This window comes from Helianthus annuus, chromosome 9 (assembly GCF_002127325.2).
Source record: "Helianthus annuus cultivar XRQ/B chromosome 9, HanXRQr2.0-SUNRISE, whole genome shotgun sequence".
In the NCBI taxonomy this organism is placed as follows: Eukaryota; Viridiplantae; Streptophyta; class Magnoliopsida; order Asterales; family Asteraceae; genus Helianthus; species Helianthus annuus.
The window spans coordinates 183,799,648-183,809,377 of NC_035441.2; positions in this window are offsets into that span (position 1 = coordinate 183,799,648).

Sequence of the window (9,730 nt, forward strand, 5' to 3'; positions counted from 1 at the left end):
TTAAGGTAGATAATAATGTTGTTGGCTTAATGGGTTCTTTGGTCCAATAAAATGAATTCTATTAGAATTCTTGCAGCCATTTATCATGTGAAGGTTGTCATGATAAGTTGCATATAATAAATGAGATTGTCGGCCATTTTAACATGTGAAGAATGACATGATTTCTATCAAGTCAGATATCGGTCCACTTACAATTGGAATAGTGGTCAAACGGTCAAGAGGTTAACATAAGTGAATTTACATAATTCAAGATATCCCTCAAAATACAAACCTGACATGTAACATTATCATTAATATACAATTGAAGTTAACAGTTTCTAAGATATCCTAAATCAAAACACATGTAGCCAATCTCACATAACTTTAATCACCTACCTAGATCATAGTATCGCTACACGTTTTGTACACTTAGTTAACCAAACACACACATAATAAGATCAAACTATTAACAATTAATATGAGTACGAACTTACAGATCAATGGGCTTGACCAAATGTGATGATATCTCAATAGCACAAGGTCATCACGATTGGGGGGGGGGGTTTCTCCTGCCGACGTGAACAATAGAGGGTGTAGGGTTTGTGTTTGATATATTGTAATGATAGGGCATAGAGGAGTATTACGTTCGTTCAGTTATAAAGCCAATCATGGCAAGTGGGCCGATCCATATCAATACACATTAAGCATTACAACTATTGGGCCTAATATGGTCGAGACTCATTCAAGCCTTGTTAGTCTCGGTTCATGCTTGTTCGGACATGATGGGCCATCAGTGCAGCCCAATGGTCGACAGCCCAAGAGTATTAACGATATTAAATCTTTTAGTTCAGTTACTCGATGCATAGAATGTTTTGACGATATCTCAAGGTTAAACAACTACACTCAAGAAAACATGTTCATAATACGTCACACATTCCACTATTACATTTCAGGCACGAGCGTTTATTAATTAAATTAACGTAACGAATACGAACAAGGAATAACGAAAAGTAGAATCACGTGACCACAAAATACTGACCTTAAGGATTGGGTTGTCACATCATCCCCAATTTAAAAGGAATTTCGTCCCGAAATTTGACACGTAAGCACGAAAGAATGAAGTGAGAATTCAATGTTGTTGCGGATTTTGCTCAGGTGCTACATCATCCCCAACTTGAAGAGGAATTTCGTCCCGAAATTCACCAGTGATAACCATGGTTGGTTCAACCTCTTGAACCATTGAGGATATTAAAGTTTCAACAGATCCTTACATTCCTATGTAAACTCCAGTCCACGTATTGAGGTTTAACAAATCCACACAATTGTCATACAACTTATGCTAGCGAACCTTGACTCCTTAGTCCGTGTTTTCGATAGGTTCCCTGATAAATACAACTGTTCCGATGACTTCAGATTCCGACGAGGGTATCATAAGGGTTTCATCGGACAACACAGTCTTACATCCATGGCATACATACCATTACGACAGTTATCCCACTCCATCAATTAGTCCGAGTTTGTGAGCCATGTCACCGTTTCATTCTAGTAATTCGAATGTTCCCACGCGTCAAAAACTAAGATTACCATGTTTACTATAGCGTACCGCACCCTCCTAGGGTGATACTTTCGATTATGACACGTTCGTCCACAACAAACTCCCAGAGTTTCTTAAGCTTATCAGTTTTTCCTAGCTGTTACGCGTTGCCATCAAACAATTTTCGATCTAAACAATCTTCAAGAGTTTGGAGCTCAAGTCCTGAACCTGTGATTAGATTATCACCCCATCTTAATTCAACAGGGAGATTAGCGTTACCGTCCAAACGATGCCTCAAACAAGGTTATATGCATACTAATACGGTAACAGCTGCTGTAGAACTCACCCAAGGATAAGCGTCCTTCCAGTTCTACTAAAGTTAACCATTCACATGCTCACAGCATGTCTTCGTGTGCAAGGATGGTTCGTTTACTCTGATCGTTTGCCCCACGGTGATACAAAATGCCCATGCCTAGACGTAAGCCGAGAATATCGTGTATTGCCTGTCATAAATCAGGTATAGCTCCACTATCAGAAGTAACAGAAGTTGGCACCTCGTGCCTGAGACCGCCTCTCTCAGAAGAACATCCACAGCTTGTGAAGACTCGCTAGTTTTCTTGATTGTAAGAGAGTGAGATGGTTTCGTGAGGCAATATATGATCACCAGGTGATATCGGTTCCGTTCTGAGTTTTAAGTAACCCAATGACAATTTCATGGTGTTTGTTTTCGTTCCCATATGGGTGTTTCCGGTTACTGTTCAAACAAGTAGGTTTCCGGTGTTCCACCCTGATTCTCGCACATGTCCGACATCGGTTATATGTAGTATTATGGGGCCTTCATGCCCGGTTATTCATACGAGACTTAAAATCCTAATATCCCCTATCAAGTCCAGACTACCGGAACATCGGAGTCGGTGTGCTTCGCTCAGTATGAGTTCCATACGGTTGCTGTATAGTGGGATCCACATTTGTTCCATGAGATAGCGAATGCCGTCCGTCCTGCCAATAGTTGTTTCCCCATGCCCTGCATGAACCCATCTTGTGAATTCTCTTCCAACAGGTCTTCACTTCGAACTAGGTGAGTCTGGTCAGGTGTGTCAGAGTGGATAGCGAACTGCAAGGTCGTGCACGTTCAGGTCTCACAGTCGCAATCATCCAAAAGTTCCATCCAGCGTTCTCATCAACTGATAAAGCTTCTTTCGTGGCCAGGGTACACGGGAGGCCCTTGTGATCGGTCTAAGTAACGCGTTCGGTACCGTCCAAGTAATGCCTCCAAGTGAATCCAAAGGCCACGATTTCTTCCACCGGTTGTGTGTCGTGATGTTCTTCTTTGTAACTCCATTACGTAAGTCGTCACTTTCTTGTGTTGCGTCGGCGTGTATCTGGGTCTCCGATTCAAACATGATGATATACCACTGTATTACCCACACCCTCGGGTAAAACGATGCTCAGCGTCTTGCAGAATTAAAATTCGGAAGTTGGAGAGGCGTCCTCCTGTTCTGTCTTTCGCAATCTCATTACTCGGCTGTACTAGAGCGGTCTAAGCTACGCGACCTCTGGAATCCCTGTGATTAATCTGCGAGCATATTAAGCGGAACCAAGTAATCGTTGTATCCTCGAGGAATTCTTCAGTGTCGATCAGTTCCAACCGAAACGAGTTCCTTGTCTGTCACCTTGATGAGTTCCCGATAATCAGTGCACACACCAAAAAGTTTATCCTCCCGGATTTATCTGGGCTTCCCAAAGCGAAAACTAGGTCTGACAACTTTCTTGTCGAACAGTTCTCATAGTGGCTTATACTGCTCTTGCACCCATCCTGATGTAAAACAGTAAGAGTACGAGTATTCGGAGCTTCCTCTGATCGTGAGATCAACGAGTTTCTGACTAATAGATGTGGTGATATGTCTGAAAGTTCTTCGAGTTGTACATTGAGATTAGTCACAATAATTGATAGATCCTCGATCCTATCGCCCTTAGTCTAATCATTAGAATTAGTTGCTACTACAGCGAGGTCATCCTTTCATAGACACTTTCGGGGCTGTCACTACTAACATGATGCTAACCTTCTCACCACTCTGGTGCTTCAATGCATAAGGTGACGCTAAATTTCTTCTCACAGGGTGCGCCTGAGCGATTTATCTAGTTAATGAACCATCACTGACTACTGCATCGTAACCACCAAGGATAGTAGGAGTGAGACCGGTGTCGAATGCCTGTCTCCCGTAAGGTCGAGTTGGCGTCCCAACTAACATGTGCGGTCGCAGTTGACTTGCCATCAGCCGGTTCCATAACATGTTTGGTTTTGCGAATCATCAGGGTTGAACAAAATTAGGGCGAAGCGATTTGCTACCCATCCGAACCACCATGTTGTTATTGTTCTATCGTTGCCCACATCAATCCTAACTTCCTTTCCGTGAGTACCACTGCCGGTGCAATTGTTACAATCACGCGGATTCCTCCCGTATTGTCATCGCTCTCTTGGTTGTGGTCGTTTTTGACTTATCAACGTCCAATATGTGCCGAAGGCACCTCCTTTTCCATACAGTAGGCTACTATTACAAGTACCTGGTTGTCACGAATACTGTTGCTCTAATGCTTGAGCCTGAAGCCGATCGCCACATTCTTTCACCACAATGTTCCTCTCTTCACACTTCGTGCCGAGTTCCAAGGTGTTACTCGTGGTGCTGGAAGTTACACATTCCACACTAAAATCTGTTATCACTTCTAAAGTCCAGATTGGTTTGTAACAGTTGACTCCCATGAGTCGCTGACCAGAGTTAAGTTTTAGATTGAAGTCAGTTCGCTGGTGTCCGTTGCTGGCAATCGGGGTCGTCCAAATGGGATACTACACTCATCCTTTTGTTCATCATTCCAGCAAGTGATTCGAATTATCCCCAGTGTGTTTCAAGAGTGTTGCAAAAGCGATCGCACTTCGGGGTTTAGAGCGTTAGTGTGTTGGGTCCAAACAAATGAAGGCAAGTGAGGAAGGTAATAACCATTCATTCAACGCTATCCAACTCAGGAACGTTCGCACAAGCACCTAGCATTCTACACAGTTTGCTAGGCGTTCTGATGAGTGTTCAAGCACTGTTTATTAACATCGAGGTTCGTAAAAGTTTGCTGAGAAGTGAAAAGTTCGTGTTTCAAAAAGTTTGTGTTCATGTAAGAGTCACTCACTGCCATGCCTTCTATAGGCTGTTGTGTGTCACATTAATCAAATAATAGGAGTGGAAAGCCGTGTACACATTATAAGTGAAAAACCTCGCTGGGACTCGCATTATGGAAGTGAAAAGTCGTGTACACAATACGGGGGTAAGGATGCTTGGTACATTCCGTACCAGCTTGATAGGCTGCTAAAGCCTCAGCCACGTGGGTGTTGATTAGGTCAGTCAACTCAGCCTGTGTCGTGGTGATGTTGCCTCGTCCGCGTCCTCGTTCACTCATGTTTCTATAGTTGGGAATTAACCGGTTTAGAAGTTGAAACGAGATGAGAGTCAAGTATCATACTGATATTTACGTACTACCAAGTTCACACATAGTAGGGCAGAACCCTCCTTACGCTCGATAAGTCTCACTGGGACTTGCATGCACCCCGCGTTATTATTAAGTGTGCACCCATAATAATAAGGCAATTTGCATGCTTATCTCAGTGCCTCTTAGTTCGCGCTCAAAGTTTCCCCCCGTTCAAACAACACAACAGATGATATCATAGGTCTATGGCTCGCATGAGTTGATATGTGGGGTCACGCTATCAGGTCACTATGGTGCGAATTGTTTCAGTTCATATACATTGTGAGTGTGTGACTGTTAAACAAGTAATGTATAAGGTGAGAGAGAGTCGAACCTTGCAATCTGGAGCTGAGTGTCATGATCGATTTTCGAAGTTGTTCGGTTATAGTCTGGTTTTATAAAACGTTTTAAAACCTAGTTCACTATAACCAGTGGCTCTGATACCAACTGTAACACCCCCAAAAATTCCACCTACTGAAACCCCGCGAGGCGTGTTACGCATCAGAGTTCGAGCCACCAATCACTTTGAACCAATAGTAAATATTTAAATAAATCATGGCATTAATTTACTCACATAAGTTGTCAACATAATATTAATTCTCAAAAGTTGTGTAGCGGAAGCATGTAATAAGTTGTTTAGCAATTGTTTCATAATAACGTTTAAAACCAAAGTATCAAATGTAATTTAATCCAAGAGCCTCGATCCATGACCACTCCAGCACTCCCAGATAGCAAGCTTCCCAATTCCAAGATACCTACGACCTGCGAGCATGTAACACGTGTATCAGACAAAGCTGGCGAGTTCACAGTTTTAGAAAATGTTTATTACCCGTTGTGCGTAAAATCGTTCAATAACCACTGCAAGTAATATTGTTAATATCTCATTTCCAAACACGGACGGCTCACGGACTGCCCTTCCCACGTACTCCTATCTAGTACTGGGCCAGACTGGGTCATTAGTTCACCTCCGTCCTCTACAGGCACGGGGTGAGGGTGCCAAACCTAAGTAGCGCTACTAACTAATACCCGATGAGGGACTTACAAAAGATGATAGGTGAGATCATTAACCAATATACCCGTTTTTACCCAAAGACTCATCCCCTCCCGTGGGATACCCACTGACTGTCCCCAACCACTGGGACGCATGCTCGAATGTAGTGAACTCACCTTTGGTTTGCTCGGTATGGTGAATTACTTGTTTATAGTTGGACACCCGAATCCTAGTATGGTTTTAACGTCAGTCAGTCACAAGTACACATAACTCACATATTCTTATTATGCAAGTAAAGAACAAGCATGGCACATATTATCACTCGCGTTACAAACAGTGTTTGAGCCATAAATATACTCACGTCCCATGATCATATCCCCCATAGCGTACATGGAACAATTTAGTTTACTTTCACGTAGCATACAGGTTCACATAATACGTCAAACACATCCGGATCACAAGTAATTCCGTATCACAAACATTATCTATTAAACAACACTTGACAACTCGTTGCACTATTTGAATTAACGTGCAACCCACTTAGTTTCCAGCCCAACTAATGTTGTTACCCTCTATGCGGTTCAACACAAATCAGAGAAAGGTGCGGCCCAACACAAATGACCCAATGGTCAAGCATGTCGTCCAAACAGAATACGCGGCCTAAACAGTTGGTTTTAAGTGGATCTGTTATTTTATTTTGTGGACTTGTATAGCACGGTTACCCTCTAAGCCCACTTACCTTTATGTCTTAGCCATATAACTTATTAGCCCAATGGCTTGTAGGTTAGTAATTCATTAACATCCAGTAACCAAAATCCAATGCCAAAACATCTACACACTATCCGTACTTGTCATAATGTACTCGCCTTTATGAAGCCGTTATTTCAACTAACAAGTAGGTCCTCCTATCAATTTTATTCTCCTTTATCATACATGCTCAATTCAAAACAATCGATATAATTGCTCTGTGATTGTGACATAGTTCATCATTTAAAAGAAAAAAAGGTTATTCCCATTCAAAACACCCCCTTTAATATCTGATTCCTATATACACATATATTCCGGCCCCGCTGTTACTTATCTAACCCGGTCCTAACCTAGCATGTGATTACAATTACCCTAGGTATACCACTTAGCAGCCTACCATCAGTCCCTCAACAATGTATGGTCCAATGGTGTTTAAGGTAGATAATAATGTTGTTGGCTTAATGGGTTCTTTGGTCCAATAAAATAAATTCTATTAGAATTCTTGCAGCCATTTATCATGTGAAGGTTGTCATGATAAGTTGCATATAATAAATGAGATTGTCGGCCATTTTAACATGTGAAGAATGACATGATTTCTATCAAGTCAGATATCGGTCCACTTACAATTGGAATAGTGGTCAAACGGTCAAGAGGTTAACATAAGTGAATTTACATAATTCAAGATATCCCTCAAAATACAAACCTGACATGTAACATTATCATTAATATACAATTGAAGTTAACAGTTTCTAAGATATCCTAAATCAAAACACATGTAGCCAATCTCACATAACTTTAATCACCTACCTAGATCATAGTATCGCTACACGTTTTGTACACTTAGTTAACCAAACACACACATAATAAGATCAAACTATTAACAATTAATATGAGTACGAACTTACAGATCAATGGGCTTGACCAAATGTGATGATATCTCAATAGCACAAGGTCATCACGATTGGGGGGGGGGGGGTTTCTCCTGCCGACGTGAACAATAGAGGGTGTAGGGTTTGTGTTTGATATATTGTAATGATAGGGCATAGAGGAGTATTACGTTCGTTCAGTTATAAAGCCAATCATGGCAAGTGGGCCGATCCATATCAATACACATTAAGCATTACAACTATTGGGCCTAATATGGTCGAGACTCATTCAAGCCTTGTTAGTCTCGGTTCATGCTTGTTCGGACATGATGGGCCATCAGTGCAGCCCAATGGTCGACAGCCCAAGAGTATTAACGATATTAAATCTTTTAGTTCAGTTACTCGATGCATAGAATGTTTTGACGATATCTCAAGGTTAAACAACTACACTCAAGAAAACATGTTCATAATACGTCACACATTCCACTATTACATTTCAGGCACGAGCGTTTATTAATTAAATTAACGTAACGAATACGAACAAGGAATAACGAAAAGTAGAATCACGTGACCACAAAATACTGACCTTAAGGATTGGGTTGTCACATCATCCCCAATTTAAAAGGAATTTCGTCCCGAAATTTGACACGTAAGCACGAAAGAATGAAGTGAGAATTCAATGTTGTTGCGGATTTTGCTCAGGTGCTACAGAACTTGCAGCAATAATAGCACGACTCATATGAGCTTTTTGTGTTCATTATTATATCACCACGAGATAGTTGTACACCAATAATTTGAGCACTAAAAAGGTAAAAAAAAAAAAAAGTAAAAAGAACTAATAATTTGAAACCACCACCACAAATATTTTATCAATTTTAATAATAATAATAATAATAATAATAATAATAATAATAATAATAATAATAATAATAATAATAATAATAATAATTCATTACTAATAGTAAATAACAAAAATATAAAAAAGACAATAAAATAAAATAAAAAAGACAACAAAAAGACAAAAAAAGACTAAAAACAAAAACCTGGATATGATGTTTTTATAGGGGGGGTGTAATCAGGAATTAGGGGGGGTGTGTATAGTATCACCATTTTTCTTTTGTTATTTCCTGATGTGAAAGGTGAATAATTTATTTAAATTTTATTAGATCACAAAATTAATACTTTTTAGGTTTTTTATCTTTTTTAAACAACAAATATTACATCATTCCGTCTTCGGCTCGCATAGCTCAAACTTTAACTTTAAAGGAATCAACACCTTAATTCTAAGTGTTTTGAAATTTGAACTCAAACCCACACTAATATTTTATGGTTATGGTTATAAGGGGTTTGTATCCTAACATTTAAAAAAGTTAAACTAGCATATAATAAAACAATGAATACATAAAAGTAGCACTTTTGAATTATATTAGCATATGAAAATTAATCAAGATAATTGATTTTAGCACATATATGAATGATATCAGCACTTTTCTTTATAAATAATTATATCAGCACATTGAAAAAGAAAGCAAGATCCAAATAAAGAATTAATTGCTTGTTAGCATAATTATAGGGAATGCAATATAATTGATATTATTTAGATTATTATTTTACCATTTTTCAATAATTGGTTGAATGTCATATGACACTTTTTAAATGATTCTTATAATTTTTATATAAAATATATACTCTATGCTTATAAATTATCTTTACTTAAATATATCATATATGTGTTGGCCAACTCAAGAGTAGAAAATAGATGTAACGAGAAAATATGTTTTGTTTATTTTCGTTGATAAAAAATGGGAAAATTAAATTAAAATAAGTTGTCCCACTTGTTTCCCAACCAAATTGCATAAATAAAAGCACATACTGTACATCGAATTTAATTTCTCGTATTTGACGATAAATAGACGAAGATGACGCAGTGATGGAATCATAGAGCATTTCGGGGTAATCTCAGTTAATTTATTGCCGACCACACATATAATAATATCAATAATAATATAACCCGTCCACTTCCACTACGCCTCATAAACAGTCTCCACACATAAAATACTACGTAGGGCTGGCTTTTTTTTTTTTTTTTTTAATGTTCTAACG